Raw genomic sequence first — 21,927 nt, forward strand, 5'->3', positions numbered from 1 at the left:
TCTGAGTATCACTCATGTATTATAAGGGATACTGTACCCCCTTCTGTAAATGATAAGGATATTAGAGGAGAGGTTCTGCCACAATATAAATGTCACCATTTTCCCTATTGTCGTCATTTGCCCTAATGTAATTATCTTTCCCTACTGCCTCCACCTTTGTCCTTCTGTGACATTCTTGCCATGTTACAAAATCTTATATTCGTCAGTCAGTCGTATAATCTCCATCCAACAACAGGTGCCTGTGGGGCCACAATATGTATAAGGCTCAGTGGAGTGTTAGCCCAGCTGTCTGGAATATATTTGGAGTGTCGGGGTAGGAAGAAGTTTACAGGGGGAGGATGTAAAACTGGGGACATTTACAGGATAAATCACAGGAGTTTCAGGACTGAGCAGATTGGAGTTTTCGGCTGGGAGTGGCAGTAAATAATACAAGTGAAATCTGTCTGAACAGAGCAATTTATTTTGGTGTAAGTGCTATAGATCTGGATGTGAGCAGAGCTGTAAATAAAGTGTATTGGAGCAGTGACAGACTTGGGAGATTAAGTGTTTCATGCTCGGGGCAAAACAGAAAGGAAAGACATGATCACTGTGAAAATGTTATTCTAGGAGAGGTGAGAAGAGCAAATATATCTACTCAATTTCACTTTCTCTCTTGTCCTTGTTGGAATTACACTCAGTTAAACAAGATTTCATAGCTCCGTGCCACTCGCCTGCGCTTCTGCTTCCAACCGAAACCAACACCGGCGCTGAATTATTTCCTTCTCCAAAGCTGAATGTGTCTGTGAGTCTGGAACACCCTGTCCTAATGGAACAGCACCCCTTCCACTGGAGAGTCTGAAATAAAATAGCTCACTATTAACTCATTTATATGACTGAGCTGGGGGGGAAAAAGAGCAGTGATAAACAACATAATTAATGCATGAATTGGGAATAATGAGGAATCAATTAGACAGACAGACAGACTGAATATTCCCAGACTCTGCACACAATCATTTGTCATCTAAGTCATAACAATGTCCCCATTCCAGCGACGCTGTTGGTTTATAACCAGCTCCCCCCCCCCGCCGGAGGTTCCCTAAATAATTCATGAGTGCAATTCAGTTGGGAGGGGAAGGTTATTCTGATGGTGCAGCGGGAAGGGAAGGTCACTGCCCAATGAGCTTCTCAGGTTAATGGGATCTACAAAGTTGCTACAGAATATACTGTAGTCAGTGGCATTCACTGTCCTGTAAATATATGTTATAAATTATTATAGCTAGAGAGACACACTGGAATCACTAGCTAAATAAGACACATATCTAGTGCAACTAACCCCTATTTCTGTCGGGAAATGAGAGAGAGCAGGTGTGTAATCTGATCTCTCTGCATGACCAGCATAAGCCCAGGATCTTGTAGCTCTGGGCAGCCACCTTCAGTACTCCAGGCCCAGGCTTTGGGGCCTAGCCTGGAGGAAAGTTTGCAGCCTGATTCAAGCTCTAACATCTCAGAGTTTGAATCTGTGGAACAACTGTCAGCTGCTGGGGGAGCTTCCCAGGCAGTGAGTATGGAGGAGTCCCCAGCTGGATCCCACAGACATTGTGGTGCAGTGGAAGCCCAGGCAGGTGAGAAGAACATGGAGCCCCAGGCCCTGCAACCTGCCTGGCAGAACTCAGAGGGGAGAAGCAAGGGGAGCACAAAGCCTGAAGCTGGAGGTGACGGTGCAGAAGTGAGGAGGAGTGAGAGGACAAGGCAGAGACAAAGAGGTGCAGCTGATCTGACTAGGGTTGCCATCTGGACGTAACTGTCCCTTTTTCGGAGGGACAGTCCCTCTTTTGAGAGCTCAACCCACAGTCCCTCATTTGTACTGGAAAGTCCCTCTTTTCTCTGCACTGAACAGCCAGAAAAAGAAACAAAGTTTCTCACTTAATTGGCTTTTAGCAGAGAGCCCAGAACAGCTAACAGGTGCAAATAAGATACTTTGTAACAATTTTGAGACACAAAAACACAGTTTAGATAAGGAGAAATATTTTCAAACTTTCATAACCTGACAAATTTTGTAAAACAAACATGGTAATTAGGGGGTGTGGCCACAGAAAGGGGTGTGGTCAAAAAATTGCTGTGCTACGTGCGGGAAAATTTTTTTTTTCCATTTTTTTTACTTCCAAAAAAGTAAAATGATGGTTGATCCCAATGTTATTAATAGGGGAAAAAAAATAAATATATAGGAAAGCCGGTATTTTTTTCCAGAAAAGGTGGCAACCCTAGATCTGACCCCTGGGGCAGCTGAGGAGAAGGAGAAAACTCGCACTTTAAGATCTGTTGGAAAAACTGTGAGTAATAAATCTTCTTCTGATAAATGTAAGAAACTCCAGCGTTCTGCCTCTGTGGCTGCTTTACCTGATGTCACTGCAGTGAGGGGAGAAGGGACTGTGAAGGCAAAAGGCACATTGTGTGGGAAAAAGCAAGTGTCACAGTCACCTGTGAGGAAACTACATCTCCCAGCATCCCCTGTAAGCCGTGACTCAGGTAGCCAGATAATTGCCTCTGATTGTGATGTTGTGCCAGAAACTCCCCATGATGTCTGTGCAACAAGGGAAAGTGCATTTGGGAAGGAAAAGCTGCAGCTGTGAGTCAAACTGGCAGGATCCTTGTTGTTGCTGCTGCTGAGCTTTCTCTTACTGGGGAGACTCAACCTCAGGATTCAGCAGGTAACGACACACCTGCACCCAGTCCTGCAATTAACCCTGTAGCTGCCAAATCTGCACCTGATCCTGCCTGTAACACTGACATATCTGATGATGAATCTCAGCTTCTGCCTCAGGTGCATCTGGAGCCAGTGTCGGACTGACCCACCAGAATACCAGAAAAAGTCCCGGTGGGACCAGGAGTCAGTGGGCCCTTGTGCTGCTAAACATTTGGCTTATTTCATGGTCATTTCCTATTTCTATGAGAGAAAAAAGGCTAAATAGATGCAATAATCAATTATAGTATGTAAAAAGGCTAGGAAAATAGAGGTTTTGTGAGGAGACAAAGAATAATAGTAATGAGACTGGGCCCCTGGTCCAAGGTTTTTGGGTGGGCCCCTGGTGTCCCAGTCTGACACAGTCTGCAGCTCTTGTGGTACGTGCAAAACAGCCCCCCAACTCCCCTACTGCAGAGAGCCCCCCAGTGCCCTGTCCTGAGGATATTCCAACTATCATTAAGCAGCTGACACAAGCCTATAGTGACAAAAAGAAAAAAGAGGCAGAAATTGTGGCACAACAAAAGCTGATCAGAGCTACAAATAAGAACAAAAGAGGAAGACTTGAGTTGGACATGATCACACTTAAAGGGGAACTGTTTGAGGTGGAAGTGTCTATTGAGAGGTTACTGACTAAAGTGGGGCCCTGGAGGGAACGTTTTGAAAACATGGAGAGATTTGAAAAGATGCAAAAGTCTCTCAAGCAGCAGGTTCCCTATCGCACCCAGAAGCCCATCTGTTCTGTTCTGCCTCATCTGATACAGAAGGGGAATTTAAAAATCCTGTAGCCCTAAAGAGCTTCAGCCTAAGAATTTCCTCCATTGTGACCAGTAGCCAAACAGCAAGAACTATCACAGAGCCAGAGGCCACAAGATGATGTTATTCCAGCAATAGAAATATTGTCCAATCAGTCAGCTGTGAGTGGCGTGTCTGGGGTGGTGCATGGAGATGAGTCTGGTGTGAATGATGGCGTGTCTGTAGCGGTGCTTGGAGAAGCGAGTGCTCGCAGTTAGGGATGGGTGAATCTGACCCGTTTCGCTTCGCCAAAAAATCGCCACCGCGAAATGACTTAGACGCCCATTAAAGTCTATGGGCGTCAAAAAAATTGTCGCGCGGCGAAATTGTTTTGACGCACATCTTTTTTTTTGACGCACACCGCCATACAAGTCTATGGACGAAACGAGGCGAAAAAATTCGCCCATCCCTACTCACAGCGACCCAGCAGGGGTGCTTCGCCAATGAGGCGAGTTGAGGCTGTCGCCCCACTAGGTACCAGGGGCAGCAAAAATGCTGCTCCTGGTACTTTAAGAGCAAATTTCTGGGGAAGGAGGGGCAGCAGCAACTGCTACTGCCTCAGGCAGCGGAGGGGCCAGGATCACCCCTGCGACCCAGGGTCACTTTCTGGTTAGTTGCCCAGTGACTAGAGATGTGTATGGTCATTTAGCAGCAGCTCTTAAAGTTCCCATATCAAACAATTGTCCTATACAGAGTCAGCCTATGGGGTTTCTGCCAGGCAACATCTACTGGACCGTGAGACCCTTTACATTATCATTGCCTGAACGCGGTACCAGATCTGGCAGCAGAGGTGCAGGAGATCATTTGGCTATTCTGGTGCTTCTCCTGATAACATTGTTAGGACAACTCTGGCTCAGTTGAGTTTCCTGAAGTAAAATGAGATAAGAAGGTCTGTGGCTAATGGAAAGCGATGGCAATGGGGCACCTTCCTCCTTCATAAACTTGCCATCTTGTTATACACTGTATGGAAACTGTTGTATTGTTATATATATATTGTCTCCCACTCTCTCATACTGCTCTCCTTTTATCCTCAGGGTGATTTCAGAGACAATGCTCAGCACAGAGTACAAGAAGAGATATGTCCTGCAAATGATTTCTTTTGTTACTCATGCATTTCTGAAAGAGGGTGGGGGAGTTTGGATATTGTTTTTGTGTTGGGGTTGTATAAAGGCCATATGGACAAAAACAAGACTTTGCAAATTTGACTTGTGAATTGGTGGTTTGGTGGGTTTGGACTGTTGCCTATGGACAGAGGGATGGACTCTGCGGGCAGGAGGGTGTATGGGTGGGTTTTGTTGCATTGTTGATTTATTGATATTAAGTTATGTTTGAATTAATGTAAGTGTATTTTTATAATAAAAATCTCTATATATTAGGTACCTATCTAGTGTTACCAATCCCTATTTCTTTAGAGAAATGAGAGAGAGCAGACAGTAACCCTTCCAACACTTTCCTCTTGTCTCTATATATTAGGTACCTATCTAGTGCTACCAATCCCTATTTCTGTAGGGAAATGAGAGAGAGCAGACAGTAACCCTTCCAACACTTTCCTCTTGTCTCTATATATTAGGTACCTATCTAGTGCTACCAATCCCTATTTCTGTAGGGAAATGAGAGAGAGCAGACAGTAACCCTTCCAACACTTTCCTCTTGTCTTTATATATTAGGTACCTATCTAGTGCTACCATTCCCTATTTCTGTAGGGAAATGAAAGAGAACAGACAGTAACCCTTCCAACACTTTCCTCTTGTCTCTATATATTAGGTACCTATCTAGTGTTACCAATTCCTATTTCTGTAGGGAAATGAGAGAGAGCAGACAGTAACCCTTCCAACACTTTCCACTTGTCTCTATATATTAGGTACCTATCTAGTGCTACCAATCCCTATTTCTGTAGGGAAATGAGAGAGAGCAGGTCTGTAATTTGAAGGAAAGAAGTCCCCTTGAATCATGTCTTTCAGCCCACAAACATCCAATCGATATTTGGATGATGATGATTTGGATGATGATGGTTCTTGGGGGTCTAAAATAGAGGCAGAGTTGTAGAGAATAGATAAAGAACTTTCTCTACAACAGTCAACACCTATGGGTGGTGGGACCATATCAGATGATGTGGTGTGTAGTGAAGCCTTCTCAGAAGTGGTTAGACCCACTATGGCCTCTTTAGAAGAGGTTCAACATGTCCTGGCATCGCCTTATATGGTTATCTCTCAGCCTGAGATGGATCCAACCACAGAGGACGAGATGGTCCCTCTTGGGGATGAGGACCCTATACCAGCAGGTGTCCAGATCAAGAGGTTTGGAGAGGGGGTATGTGAAGATGAAAGAGAAGGAAAAAAAGCCAAATTAAAAAACCAACATGGCTATGGTACCAGTTAGGATTTACACCTCTAATGTCTGTAGCATCCGCTCGCCCAGGGCAAGATTTCTGGCCTTCTCTAGTCTCTCATCATCAGATGGAGACATTTTTTTCCTTCAGGAGACTTGATTGACCACCAGGGCTGACATTCGGAAGGCAACTTCTGAATGGTGTCATGGGCCTTCTGTCTGGTCAATAGCGGCTGAGCCATGCGGTGGTGTTGGGGTGCTGTTCAGAGCTGCATTAAATGTTGTCATTCACCGTCTTATTGAGATTCAGATAGGCAGGTGTCTGCTCCTTGATGTCACAGCTGGGGGTAGGAGGATGCGCCTCATTAATATCTATGGGCCACACAATGCACAGGAAAGGAATACACTGCTGTCTGACATGAGGCAGTACCTCCACACTTCTCTCCCAGTGGTTCTTGCTGGCGATTTTAACCAGGTTTTAAGGCCACAAGATAGGACAAGTGCTAGAGTCAACAGGGCAGAAGGATATTTCCTTAATAATATTATCCAGCAGGCAGGCCTGGTTGATATTGCTACCAAGGGTGGCTGTATCGGGCGACATACTTACCACAGTGCAGGGCGATCTAGTCGTCTAGACATGGCCTTTGTTAGGGGAGGGGAGACCTTTACCGATGTACGTGAGCAGGCTGTTGAATATTCTGACCACTTTACAGTCTCGTTCTTATGGGGGGCTTCTTCTATCCCAGCCAGAGGTAGAGGCCTTTGAAGGCTTAATGCAGATTCCCTGGCAGGGCAGTCAGCTCAGCGTTCCTTCAGGATGCGTCTTTAGAGTGAGATTGATAGGGTTGACTTTTATGACTCTGTGTCATTGTGGTGGGAGGATGCCAAAGAGTCGTCCGAAATCTCTTCAGAAAGCTATCTGTACGTAGGGAGGGAGAGAAATACAAAAGATACCTGTCCCTACGGAAGAAGTTGGAGGCCTGTTTTTTGGACGGGGTGAACGGGCCAAAGCTGAACCAGCTGAAGGCCGAGATCAGGCGGCATCAGTACAGCCGGTACAGATCTTTGGTTCTGGAGAGGGATTACGCGAGTTTTCACTCGCCGGACCCTTTTCAGAATTACCGAGAATCTGCGGCCAGGAAGTTAGTAACAGGCCTCAAGGACACCCAGAGTAAGTTGCAGACTACCAGGGAGGGCATCCTGGGTGTTGTGAGGTCTTACTATGCCGACCTTTTCCGGAACAAGGCTTTGGATGGGGACTGGCTGACTGACTACTTGGAGGCGACCCCAGGGCCTGATGCCTCTAATTTGAAACTTTTCCCCTTTGGAAGCAGAAATAACGGAGGCCGAGGTAAGAGCAGCTATTGACAGCCTTCATAAAAAGAAGGCGCCAGGCCCGGACGGCTTAACAGCCGAGTTTTATAAGATTTGCAAAGAGGAGTTGGCCCCGGTCCTCGTGGAGGTCTTTAGAGACAGTCTGGCAGAGGGCATCTTGCCCCCCTCCATGAGGGTTTCTTCTTTGATCCTGCTTTCAAAGGGTAAGGACCCGGAGCATATTGAGAACTGGAGGCCTATTGCCCTTCTCAATAACGATAGGAAGATTCTCGCAAGGGTACTTTTTGACAGACTTATTCAGTTCTCAGGCACGTTATTGTCAGGCTTTCAATTTGGCACGGTGAAAGGGCAGAGCATCTTTGGGGCTCTTCTTACTATCAGGGAGACCTTAGAAGTATGCAAAGCTCAGAGCAAGGGCTGCTACAAAGGTCCAGCGATGGAAGGGATGGAGACTGGCCTACAGGGAAAGGGTGAAGCTCATCAAGGCCTATTTGGTCCCTCTGTTTTTGTATGTAGCGTACGTGTATTCATTGCCAGAATCTCTCTACACCAGGGTCCAAAGTCTGTTTTTCCAGTTGCTCTGGGGACACAGGCTGAATCCAGTCAAAAGGGGGATAACTTACCTGCAGCGGAAGGAGGGTGGTTTGGGCATGTTGTGCCCAGTGGCTTTCTTTGGGTCACTTTTTCTGAAGTTTAACTTTGGGGGCTTGGCCCAAGGAAATGATTCCCTGTGGGAAGTCTGTATCAGGAACTGGGTATCACCTTTTGTAGGAACATGGTTTCAAGGCGGTAGAATGAAGAGATTTCGGATAGTACAGGGATCCCTCCCATCACACCTAGTTCTCGCTCTGAGGATTCTGAAGTGGTGGGATGTCAGGGTGGGTGAGCTGGCCACATTTTCCTGAAGGCAGTTGTATCATAGGGTGATTAGAGACTATTTTGCTGCTCCTCTTGCTGTGAGAGACTGTGTAGGGAACATCCTTCAGAAAAGCCTTCACTTTCTTAATGGCAAGAGACTCCCCCCTAAGTTCTTTGACAACTGTTGGCTTTCACTCCAAGGGAAACTCTATGTCTGAGGCAACCTGACTTATCTTACCATTGGCAGCAAAGATTGTCCCTGGGGGTGTGGGGAAGTGGAGACCCAAGAGCACTTTCTTGTCAGTTGCCCAGTGACTAGAGATGTCTATAGTCAGATGGCAGCAGCTCTTAATATCCCACTCCTGAACAGTCTGAACTATGCAGACTCAGCCTATGGGGTTCCCACTATACACCACCCACTGGACCATGAGACAATTTACATCATACTTGCATGCACGCGGTACCAGATCTGGCAGCATAGGTGCAGGAGATGTTTTGGCCAGTTGGGCGCTACCCCAGATAATATAGTGAAGGCAGCTCTGGCTCAGTTGAGTTTCCTGAAGGGAATTGAGATAAAGAGGTCAACATCAAATCAGAACCTGTGGCGAGGGGTGAACCTTACTCTTTCATCTTCATGAACATGCCCTCATCTCAACGTATGTACTTATTGTATGTATATGGCTCCCTGGGCACTGATACTGCTCCTCTCTTTTTCTATAGGCTGGAGGTGCAGCTTTCTGTAGCCTGGAAGATTCTATTCAGATATGAATATGAAAAGTATGATGTTTTTTTTTTTGTTGGGTGATGAAAACAGGAGAAGTTTGCTCATTTGGGTTGGTGGTGGGGGAAGGAAGGCCGTATGGACAATTCAACACTTTGCAAACTGGCCTTTTGGTGTGTTTGATGGAAAAGTTGCCAATGGACAGAGTGATGGACTCTGCGGTAGTGATGGGCGAATTTATTCGCCAGGCACAAATTTGTGGTGAATTTCCGCAATTCGCCGCCAGTGAATAAATTCACGAAAATTAGCCTGAAAAAATTTGCCGGCCTCAAAAAACAGGCACCGGCGTCAAAAACGAGATGCCTGCGTCGTTTCGCGAATTTTTCGGCGAAGCGAAACGACGCAAATTCGCCCATCACTACTCTGCGGGCTGGAGGGTGTATGAGTGGGTTTGTGGGGTTTTTTGGTATTTTTGTTTTGTTGTATGATTTGTGAACTGCTTATGAATTAATTGAATTGATTATTTAATGTAAAGTGATCTTTTAAATAAAAAACAATTCTATATATTAGGTACCTATCTAGTGCTAACAATCCCTTTTTCTATAGGGAAATGAGAGAGAGCAGACAGTAACCCTTCCAACACTTTCCTCTTGTCTCTATATATTAGGTACCTATCTAGTGTTACCAATCCCTATTTCTGTAGGGAAATGAGAGCAGACAGTAACCCTTCCAACACTTTCCTCTTGACTCTATATATTAGGTACCTATCTAGTGTTACCAATCCCTATTTCTGTAGGGAAATGAGAGAGAGCAGACAGTAACCCTTCCAACACTTTCCTCTTGTCTCTCCTTATATATTAGGTACCTATCTAGTGTTACCTATCCCTATTTCTGTAGGGAAATGAGAGAGAGCAGACAGTAACCCTTCCAACACTTTCCTCTTGTCTCTATATATTAGGTACCTATCTAGTGTTACCTATCCCTATTTCTGTAGGGAAATGAGAGCAGAGCAGACAGTAACCCTTCCAACACTTTCCTCTTGTCTCTATATATTAGGTACCTATCTAGTGCTACCAATCCCTATTTCTGTAGGGAAATGAGAGAGAGCAGACAGTAACCCTTCCAACACTTTCCTCTTGTCTCTATATATTAGGTACCTATCTAGTGTTACCAATCCCTATTTCTGTAGGGAAATGAGAGCAGGCAGTAACCCTTCCAACACTTTCCTCTTGTCTCTATATATTAGGCACCTATCTAGTGTTACCAATCCCTATTTCTGTAGGGAAATGAGAGAGAGCAGACAGTAACCCTTCCAACACTTTTCTCTTGTCTCTATATATTAGGTACCTATCTAGTGCTACTAATCCCTATTTCTGTAGGGAAATGAGAGAGAGCAGGCAGTAACCCTTCCAACACTCTTCTCTTGTCTCTATATATTAGGTACCTATCTAGTGTTACCAATCCCTATTTCTGTAGGGAAATGAGAGCAGACAGTAACCCTTCCAACACTCTCCTCTTGTCTCTATATATTAGGTACCTATCTAGTGCTACCAATCCCTATTTCTGTAGGGAAATGAGAGAGAGCAGACAGTAACCCTTCCAACACTTTCCTCTTGTCTCTGTATATAAGGTACCTATCTAGTGCTACCAATCCCTATTTCTGTAGGGAAATGAGAGCAGACAGTAACCCTTCCAACACTCTCCTCTTGTCTCTATATATTAGGTACCTATCTAGTGCTACCAATCCCTATTTCTGTAGGGAAATGAGAGAGAGCAGACAGTAACCCTTACAACACTTTCCTCTTGTCTCTATATATTAGGTACCTATCTAGTGCTACCAATCCCTATTTCTGTAGGGAAATGAGAGAGAGCAGACAGTAACCCTTCCAACACTTTCCTCTTATCTCTATATATTAGGTACCTATCTAGTGTTACCAATCCCTATTTCTGTAGGGAAATGAGAGAGAGCAGACAGTAACCCTTCCAACACTTTCCTCTTGTCTCTATATATTAGGTACCTATCTAGTGCTACCAATCCCTATTTCTGTAGGGAAATGAGAGCAGACAGTAACCCTTCCAACACTCTCCTCTTGTCTCTATATATTAGGTACCTATCTAGTGCTACCAATCCCTATTTCTGTAGGGAAATGAGAGAGAGCAGACAGTAACCCTTCCAACACTTTCCTCTTGTCTCTATATATTAGGTACCTATCTAGTGCTACCAATCCCTATTTCTGTAGGGAAATGAGAGAGAGCAGACAGTAACCCTTCCAACACTTTCCTCTTGTCTCTATATATTAGGTACCTATCTAGTGCTACCAATCCCTATTTCTGTAGGGAAATGAGAGAGAGCAGGCAGTAACCCTTCCAACACTCTTCTCTTGTCTCTATATATTAGGTACCTATCTAGTGCTACCAATCCCTATTTCTGTAGGGAAATGAGAGAGAGCAGACAGTAACCCTTCCAACACTTTCCTCTTGTCTCTATATATTAGGTACCTATCTAGTGCTACCAATCCCTATTTCTGTAGGGAAATGAGAGAGAGCAGACAGTAACCCTTCCAACACTTTCCTCTTGTCTCTGTATATAAGGTACCTATCTAGTGCTACCAATCCCTATTTCTGTAGGGAAATGAGAGCAGACAGTAACCCTTCCAACACTCTCCTCTTGTCTCTATATATTAGGTACCTATCTAGTGCTACCAATCCCTATTTCTGTAGGGAAATGAGAGAGAGCAGACAGTAACCCTTCCAACACTTTCCTCTTGTCTCTATATATTAGGTACCTATCTAGTGCTACCAATCCCTATTTCTGTAGGGAAATGAGAGAGAGCAGACAGTAACCCTTCCAACACTTTCCTCTTATCTCTATATATTAGGTACCTATCTAGTGTTACCAATCCCTATTTCTGTAGGGAAATGAGAGAGAGCAGACAGTAACCCTTCCAACACTTTCCTCTTGTCTCTATATATTAGGTACCTATCTAGTGCTACCAATCCCTATTTCTGTAGGGAAATGAGAGCAGACAGTAACCCTTCCAACACTCTCCTCTTGTCTCTATATATTAGGTACCTATCTAGTGCTACCAATCCCTATTTCTGTAGGGAAATGAGAGAGAGCAGACAGTAACCCTTCCAACACTTTCCTCTTGTCTCTATATATTAGGTACCTATCTAGTGCTACCAATCCCTATTTCTGTAGGGAAATGAGAGAGAGCAGACAGTAACCCTTCCAACACTTTCCTCTTGTCTCTATATATTAGGTACCTATCTAGTGCTACTAATCCCTATTTCTGTAGAGAAATGAGAGAGCAGACAGTAACCCATTATCACTATAAACTAATAATATATATTTATATTGCAGAATTTCAGTTGAACTAAGTCGATTCATTGTATTTTATTTCATTCTTTTTCCCATAGAAATAAATGTTCGTAGGGAGTGTATGTCTAAATAATAAAAAGGCTTTTGTTTCAAGCACCCGGGATTATATAGAGCCTTATAACATGGAATGATAAGTCCTAAAATTATATATTTGGCAGAAAGGTGACTGGAGTCGGAGATAAAATCCATCTCATCAGTGTGACGGAGCGCTGGGTCTCTGCCAGGGAGATGCTGATTAAACGCCAGCACCCGTTTCAGGATTGCGGGAGATAATGCCACTCTCGTGCCGCGCTTAGAAATGGAAAAATACTTTGAAATGATGAATTAAACAAACAAGAAATGTCAGAGGGAGAGAGAGACCCAGAACCACATTATTTTATCCCAATAGGGATGCGTCAGCCTCGAGACATAAAGAGCGACATTAATATCGGGTCAGAGAGACCAAATTAATTGGAAAGCGCAAATATTTCGGCAGTTAAAGTTCGCGACTTGGACTTGGAAGGATTAAGACAAACTTTTATCTTACAAATTCCATTTCCTTGTCGTTTTGTTGCCAGTCATTATACGGAGACGTGCCAAGGCGCAGGGCACTTTGTCATCGGAGAGATTAAATAAAGTCCTTATTGTCATCTTTATGGCTCCCATCACCGGGTAAGAATTACTGCGGCATTTCCAGATAATGCAGCCTCTTAACCGGCTCATAACAAAGGGAACTGGGCTCAGGGAAAGGCAGTCGCTCGTGGCCGTACTCCTCACTTAACAACACCCGTTAAACAGGCCCTCGCCAATGTTTCATAAAGTGCGAGTGGAACGGTAATGGGCCCTTAAAAAAAGTATCGCTTTCTCCTTCAGTCAAATCAGTTATAGTTTAGCAAAGTCGCAAACTTCTCTTGATTTCATGAAACCAATAGGGATATCGTTGACATTTTGTAGTCTGATGGACTTCATTCCAGACCAGTTGCAAAGGGAGAATATCCTTATGGGGCACCTCAATACCCCCCATCCCTATAACTGGTGAGATACTTTTGGGAAGGACGGGCTCAGGTTGTCAAGTCTCCCCCCAACCTTGTCCAGGGTTGGAATGGGTCAAGTTAGGGTGGTTGTGGGCAGGGTCAGACTGGGAAATTGGTACACCAGGAAAAATTCAGATGGGCCCTAAGCCCTAGTGGACCCCCCACCGGCCCAGAACCGCTCCCTGTACCTGGCAGAGCCTTCCTTCTTCCTGACCTCCCCCCCTCCATCACGTGAAAAAGTAAGGTGCTAAAAAGGTAAGCTTTGGAGGGGGAGAAAGGGGGGACAGAGGGGGATTTGGGGTCCATGGGGTGTCGGGGGTGGGGTCCTAGATGTTGCAGCCCCCAGTGGACCCAGACCCCCCAATGTTAACACTGTTTGTGGGTCAAGAAAATCCCAAAAAACTTACTACTCAACTGCTGCAATCTATACAGGGCCAAAAATGCTGGAATATAGCCCCCAACTCCAAAGGGCACTCAAATCAAAAATTCAAAAATATATTCCCAGTCAATTCTCAAAGTTAAGAAATCACTTTTTATTCATCATAAATATTAAAAAGTAGGCATACAGACCAATTGATGCTCCGCCTTACGCGTTTCGCACCCACAGGCACTTATTCATAGGCATTACTGTTGTTACATTTGGTCACAAAATTTAATCAATCATCAATAAATTTTGTGACCAAATGTAACAGTAATGCCTATGAATAAGTGCCTGTGGGTGCGAAACGCGTAAGGCGGAGCATCAATTGGTCTGTATGCCTTCTTTTTAATATTTATGATGAATAAAAAGTGATTTTTTAACTTTGAGAATTGACTGGGAATATATTTTTGAATTTTTGATTCAAGAAAATCCCAACCTACTTATTACTGTATCCCATGGGTGCCCAAATAAAGTTTAATCCAAATTTAAGGGAGGGCAAAAAGGTACGGGCCCCATACATGCCCCTAGTATATGCAAGTACTCACTTGTTTGTTTCCCGGTGTTCCTCCAGCCCAGTCCGACCCTGGCCTTACCGAGCATTTTTCTTTTAGACGGGGTCGGTGACCCCCACTGGAAAGCTGGAAAGAGTCAGAAGTAGAAGGCAAATAATTCAAAAACTATAAAAAATAAATAATGAAGATCAACTGAAAAGTTGCTTAGTATTGGCCATTATATAACATATTAAAAATTAATTTAAAGGTGAACCACCCCTTTAAAACCACACACTGAATGTGACGACATTCAAGAACAAATACAGAGAAAATTGTCACCATCACAACTTGCAGCCATTACTTTTGCAACTCTATTGGTGCACCCTGGGCTATTTGAGATGGATGAAATTGCACTGGAATTTAAGGGGGGATGCTGCATTGTGGGTAAAATGTTCCCCTGCACTGCTGATTCCCCATAGAGAGTAAATTGGTCTCCAGAACACAATAAGTGGCACATTTATCAAGGGTCGAAATTAAAATTTTAATTTTTAAATTCCAATTTTGAGCTAATTTTAGTGTACTTCAATTACGGAACAGTACAAATTCGAATCGAATTTAAAAAAAATGTGAAAACTTCAAGTATCTAAATTTATCATGTTCTGTCTCTTTAAAGATTCGACTTCGATTATTCGCCATCTAAAACCTGCCGAATTGCTATTTAAGCCTATGGGGGACCTCCTAGAACTTATTAGGAGTCATTTGTTGGACTTTGGAAAATACTTCGATTCAAATGCAATCGAATACGATCTGAATTAGAATCGAACGATCGAATACAGCCTATTCACCTGAAGTTAAAATATTTGAATTTTTTTAATACATTTCGGTTGGTCTTTTTTTATTCGAATTTCGAGGTGATGGGAGTTTTTTTGAAATTTAACCCTTGATAAATCTGCTGCTTAGGGTAATGATGGGCAAATCTGTCCCGTTCCATAATTCACGAAACGGCGATAATTAGTGAAACACATTGAAGTTAATAGGCGTCAAAATAAATTTGATCCGCGTCAATTTTGATGCAATCAACAATTTTTCCATGCTTGACTATTTTGTCCCAATGCATTAAAGTCAATGGACGTCCGAATAATTTTGACGAGCGACAATTTTCAGGTGCGGACTTCCGCCGATGGAATTTTCACAGGCGGCGAAACGCGTAAATTCACCGCAAATCCATTCCTAGTGAATTTATTCACCCATCACTAAATAAGGCCAATATAGATGCACATCAAAAATAGTTGCTGCGTGAAAATAAGTGATTTATTTAGCCCATAAGTATTTCACAAACAAGCCAACGTTTCGGACCCCTCTGGGCCCTTCATCAAGCCAATAGTGAGAATATATTGGGTTTCCAATAATGGTCAGACGGGTATTAAATTTGGAGAGTTTCAAGAAATGCAGCACCCAGTGGCACCACCATTGGGGGGTACATGGACTACTAATTTATTGACGCTTGTTTATTTTGGGAATCATCGGTGTTACAATATAATTATATATGGCTGGTTATTTGTCTTGGGAGATGGATTCTTTGTACACGGAGACATTGGATCCTCATGATCAACACTCCTGTATGTCGGGCTGTGGGATTTCAATTAATAAGAGCCCAGATCCCGAAGTTACCATTATGTGCATTTATTCCCGGGGTTGTTGCTTCTCATACAAAGATAATGAGGGGGGTAGGAAGGCAATATCCAAACAAACAGGCCATTCCCAGTACTCGCTGCATTGGAAAGATAAATAAAAATATAAATCTGATTACAGATGCTGATAGTGCCCCGGCTGCGGAGAGAAGGGATTTGTTTTTCTTATAGCTATAATGATGTATGGATTGCTATCCGCCAGAGGGAATCTATATTTATGAGCCTGCGGTACCTACCTGTGAGACTAACTGCAAGGAATTGAGTTACTGTAGGAGAGGAATTGGGGAATTTCTCCAGATTCATATTTAATAACCTCTCCTTCTCAGGATAAAGATGAGTCTGATTTATTCATATGTAATCAGAATCCGTCCACGATGTGTGTTTCTGCCTCCGTCTCCCTCCGCCCTGGGATTCTTTATCATCAATCAATACGTTGCCAGATATACAAAGCAATATCAGACAGGTTGAGTGTAGGATAGAAGTGTAGGGGGAGCAAACAATCTCCTCCAGGCAATTGCCCCCAGTAAAATTGGTTTCATATGCTCTTGTCTATTTCTATTAAGTGTGGGTGTTTCTGCCCGGCCCACAGAACAGCTTGAGATCATCGGACATGCAGAACTGGAAATAGAATCAATTTGGGAAATTGTTGATTTATTGGCATGAACTATTAATAACAACCCCTTGTCACCCCCATGTAGGTTGGTCTGTGCCTGACAGGGGTAATACAGCGGCAGGACCAGGGATGGGGCACAGACAATGCCACCATTACCTTCACTGCCAACTCTGGGGATAGGTGAGACCAATAATACAGTTTGGCTTCACCCAACCAAGACAACAATAAGTTGCTCTCAGACAAGGGAAGCTCCTCGCTTTAGGGACTGTTACAAATATGTGGTTTGAGACAGACAGACAGACAGACAGACAGAGAGCTCCTGGGTAATAATCTGTCATTATAAAACTACCCACCTCCTAGTCCTTTGGCTAACTCTGCCTAAATACAAAAAGGGGGGTTGTGGGAACACTCCTAAGGCAAAGTAAAAATGTATTAAAGTACAATGGAAGTGCTACTGACTTGGCCAATTAAAGGGGACCCGTCATCCCAAAAAAATATTTATAATCCTATTTTATCACATCAGTCCAGCAACATGAACTTTAATTACACAATATAAATTATTGGAATCTCGTTTCCTTCATTCTGGGAATTCATAATTATAACAAGTAGGCAGGAGCCTCATCTCAGAATCTTGTTTGTGCACCAGAATGGGGGACCCAATGTCCATCCCCATGTCCTGGTTACACAATTAAATGGTGAAGAGAACGGGGGAATGTGGGGAGAGCAGTGACATGTAGGAAGTGCTGAATGGAAAGTGAAAGTAATTGCCTAAGGCATAGAGGAGGGGCAGACAATATTTGATTGACAGCTGAGATATTTAAATGAGCTTACAACAGCTATGAATGCCTTAATAAAAAAAAAGAAATTGGATTTCATGTTTAATTTGAACTTTTATTATACAGATTTTTGTGTCTGGGTGACAGGTCCACTTTAATCAGTGCACATTCCCTGGTCCCCTGTCTCATAAGTAATTCAGTATATATTTATGCAAGTGCATGTGTTCACAAAGACAGGGGTTTTTAATCACAAAGTTATGATCATAAAGTTGATAAGCCACCATACCACATCAAGGTAAACCCAACATGATGGACCCTAACTTGTTTACCTCTGGTCATAGTATAAAAGCTCTTGTGCCTCTTTGCATTGTAGCTCTGCCCAAAGCCTTGTATTACCTGTGTAGTTGTTTATTGACAGGTTCATTTAAATGATTGCCAACTTATGTGCCGATTTAGTAAATTATGATTAGAAATGATATTGAGGGCATGGGCATTAGGCTGAGTTGTGACTCCAGCATGGGGGGTACATACATTCATAGTTGTGCAGGATCCAAGGAATATGGGGTGCTACTCATACAGATGTGTTTATGCACAAACACCTCATTGTATATCATTCTATTGGCTTCACACCAAAACTCGTTGTCATATGATTACAACAAGATTACAGCTGGAAGTGACAACCTGAAGAAGATACCTACAGTATAAAGAGCACCTTGGTCCATGCTGGGGTCAACAACCCACCCATATACTCATCCTCCTTCCCAATAACATTCTAGGTCATAATGACTAGGTCCTATAATATACAGGATAGATAGATGATAGATAGATAGATAGATAGATAGATAGATGATAGATAGATAGATAGATAGATAGATAGATAGATAGATAGACAGACAAGTACCAGAGGTCCTCTGCAATCAGCCCAGTCCTACTACACTTAACTTTCATCTGATTCTATTGCTTCATTATACGTTATATAAAGGGACTAAGGTTTACCTGCAACTTACTTGCTGCTTTCAAGGCTAAAACTCCAAAACTTGGTTGCCCTTTTATTGGCCACCAGTAGGATCACCTGATTAAAGTTGGAAAGGGTGGGAGCTAGAACATGGAGCTGACAATGGCTCCTGGATAAAGTATAACAAATATATATATAATGCATAAATATAGAGAGAGCTTTGTAGACGTGTAGTGCAAATTCACACATTACACACAAAGCTGGAGGAGGCCATTACCAGTCCAAAACCAAAGTCTTCTACTCTTCAGGAGAGCATGGAGTCAATGCAGCAGGAGGGCACATTTATTTACAATATTGTCTTTGTTACGGACAACAGGCAATTGAAGGGCAATTCCCAAGTGCATAGCTGCACCATCTGAGTCTCCAAAAGTTCTCCGATCCCCCTGTTCATACACACTAACATAATGTGATACACACAAAATCTCCTTTCCCAGCTCCATCACACACATTCTCTGGCCATGCTTGGCTCATTTGACTATGAGGCTGACCCACATGTCCAACCCAAATGTGCCTCATCCATCATAGGCCCAAGCTAAATTAGGTTGTTGTGCCTTGTCTGATAGACAATACTGTACCTGGTGTTAGTTATGTGGATGGTAAAGCTCTATGGTATTGGGTGGTGTCGAATCCCATCATGGATAAAGAAGCAAGACTTTTACTGGATGGAACTACAGAAAAGAGTCAGTAAGTCAAGCAGAGCCAGAACTGCCCAGTAAAGAACTTGATTGGACGTCTGACCCAGAGGACAGAAGCCATATTGATTTCCTATGGGGCAGAGCGTGCGTCTGTCGAAGGGCAGTAAATAAACGGCTCAGAAGTGCAGCTAATCCGGTCAGCCTGTGAGCCCTTAATGCAGCAGGATCATTAAGAGCAATTAGAATTAGTGCATTAATCCTCTGTGAGAGGCCTTGTCACCTGCACAGCCAACTCCATTTCTCATATCTCCCAAAAAAACATATAGTCAGGCATTATTCACAACTGCTCCAGGGATCTGGGATTAAAGGGAAAGTCAGACCCAAACACCAAAAACAAAATTAAAAAGGACAAATAGATTTAATAAGTTTCACTACTTGGCAAATAATGCCATGGCAGTATCAACTAAGCCCATGTAGTGACCCTGTCTGTGAGCCGGATTTATTAACCTATAAAGGAAAACACCATAAGATGGACAGTTTAACCAGCCCAAGGTCCATAATGATAATATTCAGTAACAGATCAGCTCTCACCCCCAGTCTCATTCCCTGTAATTGTCCCAGACATTATCCTTCTTGGTTGTGCACTGATTGTTTCCATGATAGGTTGACTTAATATAAACAGACACGTTTGTATTTTTTGCACCAGGAAGATAAAAGAATCTTACTTTCCCTTTGACCTGGCCAATGGACTGTAATAGAAACACATCTGATACTCGCTGGAAACCTCTCTCATCAGTCAGATCAGAACCAGGCATAAGGCTGAAATCCCTGGCTCTTATGTTGCAAAAAAATCTATAATCTCTTTAGAAGGGATGCGGTTCTGGAGTCTCTGTGGGGTTCAAATCCATTAGCGCCGGGAAGCAGGGAACCGGGAACTTCAAAGGAATGATTAGCCGAGCAGAACGGGCCCCATCCCTTCTACACCTTGGGGTAATGGGTAGAAAAATGAGCATTTTGTTTAACACAACAGATATTTCCAGGAGACGGTGGGTGCCAGGGAGGAGGTGCAAGGACTCCTGTTGGGTTAAAAAAGGGCAATAAGTGGAATCTGCATCTGCTGTGTTGCATATGGTGCCAGGGACTGGTTAATAAGAGAAAATGGGGAGATAATGTGGAGAAAAGGAAACATGCGGCAGAGACAAACTTGCTCATGGAACTCACGCAATGTGTTTCAGAGAAGTGTTTAAACAGAAGCCAAAGTTTAATTTAGCTGAGGAATTTCTTAATCTCCAGAAAGCTGCGTAATTAACTGGGATAATTATATAATTTCAATCTTTAAAACTGTCCAAAATAAATACGGCGCCGGAGCCGCTGAAACTGCGAGAGATGGAGATCTGGGACATCAGTGTGAAACAGGGCCAATCTGTTTCCTTTGGAGGAGAGGACATAATGGGGCAATGTGATTGCAGAGAAAAAGGGAAAGTTGTGCTTATCACTAAATATAATTTCATTAGATGGGGTACAATGAGGCTGTGACCACAAAATATATACATTCATTGTAGAGGATCTCTTGTCTTTGTCTGTAAGGAACAGGTGGAAGCATTAATGGCATTAGGAGAATTTATTGGGCCAAATTTGAGAATTATTTTGGTCAGACCGGCCATTTGTACTCAAACTCAAGCTTGGGGAAGGGACGGGTTGACCTCCTGAGAAACCAACAGGTTTTCTTCTGCTCTTCCCAGGCTGTTCTACTGATTACATGGTTAAATAGTTACGTTGGGTTGAAAAAACACCAAAGTTCATCCTTCAACCTCTTCAAACCCCAGTGCACATATATTCACATACATATACTGACCTATCTATACACTTACATATATAAAAAAAAATAAAGGTTGAGGCCCAAAGAATATTCTCTGCACTAAACCCATAGAATTAACAGAAGGATCATGGAGGATGGAGGTTATGCTATGCAGTTGATTAATGACCACCACCCACCATCCTACAGAGGATTACAATCACTAGTGGGTGGCAGTAACACCCTGGGCAATTTTCTGTTGCTTGTAGATTTGGATTATTTTGGTTCCAGTTGTTGCTCCAGTGTGTGACTAGTTCTAGTGATGTGCTGGCTGATTGGGTTGATTGGGTTGGGTGGGTTTGCATTGAAATTTGACCAACTGGTTCTGGATGGGTGCAGGTCAGATTAGGGACCTGCACCCTAATCCTGAGGATTCACAGTCTTGGAACCAGAGGCGCACACAGAAGTAACATACAGAATGAGAAAACCCAGATACAGGTTAGGTGCGGGTCCTACAATGGTGACATTTTGTCGGTTAGGGTCATGGGCGGTTGAGGCTTTTCCTGGCCCACACATCACTAAATCAGTTCCAGGCTGATATTTAGTATTTCTATGTCTTTAGTAACAGGGAGGTATGGTAATTGCTTGGGTTCCTTGCATGCGGTTCTATTAAGAACACCCACAGCTGATGTGAGAATAATTAAGGACAGAGCTAATTGGATCAATTAAGATTCTCAGAGTTTAACACTGTTATTCAAGGTGCTGAGCCAGCGAAATAAATAACGGTTCCTTTTAGTGTAATAACGTTTAATCTCCTGCTGGGATGCGGGCGCGGGGTGGTGCAGCTCCATCAGTAATTACAAGTGCCAGTCCTGTCGGACTCTTTGGAAGGAAAATTAATCGTTTCACAGACTTGACCTTTAAACAGAATCCTTCAGATACAGAATTTGACTCCAAAATCATTGTGTAGAAATGCTCAATGCAGTATATAATGCGACGGTCACAAAATCCAGATTGTCCAGGTCCAGATTTGTCCCAGCGGCCAACAAGCAAATTCACTGCAAATTTGGCCAGGTGAGATCCTGCCAATCAAATGCCCATTGTAGTAGACGAGATGTCAGATGTATATTTGGAGATCAAGTTGTATTAAAATGATGATGTCCTGCAGTGTAGGACTTTGTGCGTAGGACAGTCTGAGGCCTATGATAAAGCACAGCCCTAGAGCTGAAGCTCCACATGCATCCAAATTATAGTGTATATGTATTTAGCTGAGAATGTATATTTAATTGGTAGATATTAATATTTCTCTCCAAAAAAAATACCATTATTTGGTAAAAGA

The 21,927-nt window shown here is 43.2% G+C and overlaps 1 long non-coding RNA gene across 2 annotated transcripts; it reads right to left on the bottom strand.

Annotated features, from left to right (window-relative positions):
- Positions 1-438: 438 nt before the first annotated feature.
- Positions 439-14,207, bottom strand: LOC108705517. 2 transcript variants are annotated; one of them, XR_005962758.1, is made up of 2 exons: positions 14,118-14,207; positions 439-834 (listed from the first exon to the last, which is right to left on the bottom strand). It is a non-coding gene; the product is annotated as an uncharacterized LOC108705517 (long non-coding RNA). The 2 variants fall into 2 exon arrangements; XR_001933800.2 differs by lacking the exon at positions 14,118-14,207 and adding an exon at positions 2,458-2,673.
- Positions 14,208-21,927: the final 7,720 nt, after the last annotated feature.

This window comes from Xenopus laevis, chromosome 1L (genome assembly GCF_017654675.1).
Source record: "Xenopus laevis strain J_2021 chromosome 1L, Xenopus_laevis_v10.1, whole genome shotgun sequence".
Lineage (NCBI taxonomy): Eukaryota > Metazoa > Chordata > Amphibia > Anura > Pipidae > Xenopus > Xenopus laevis.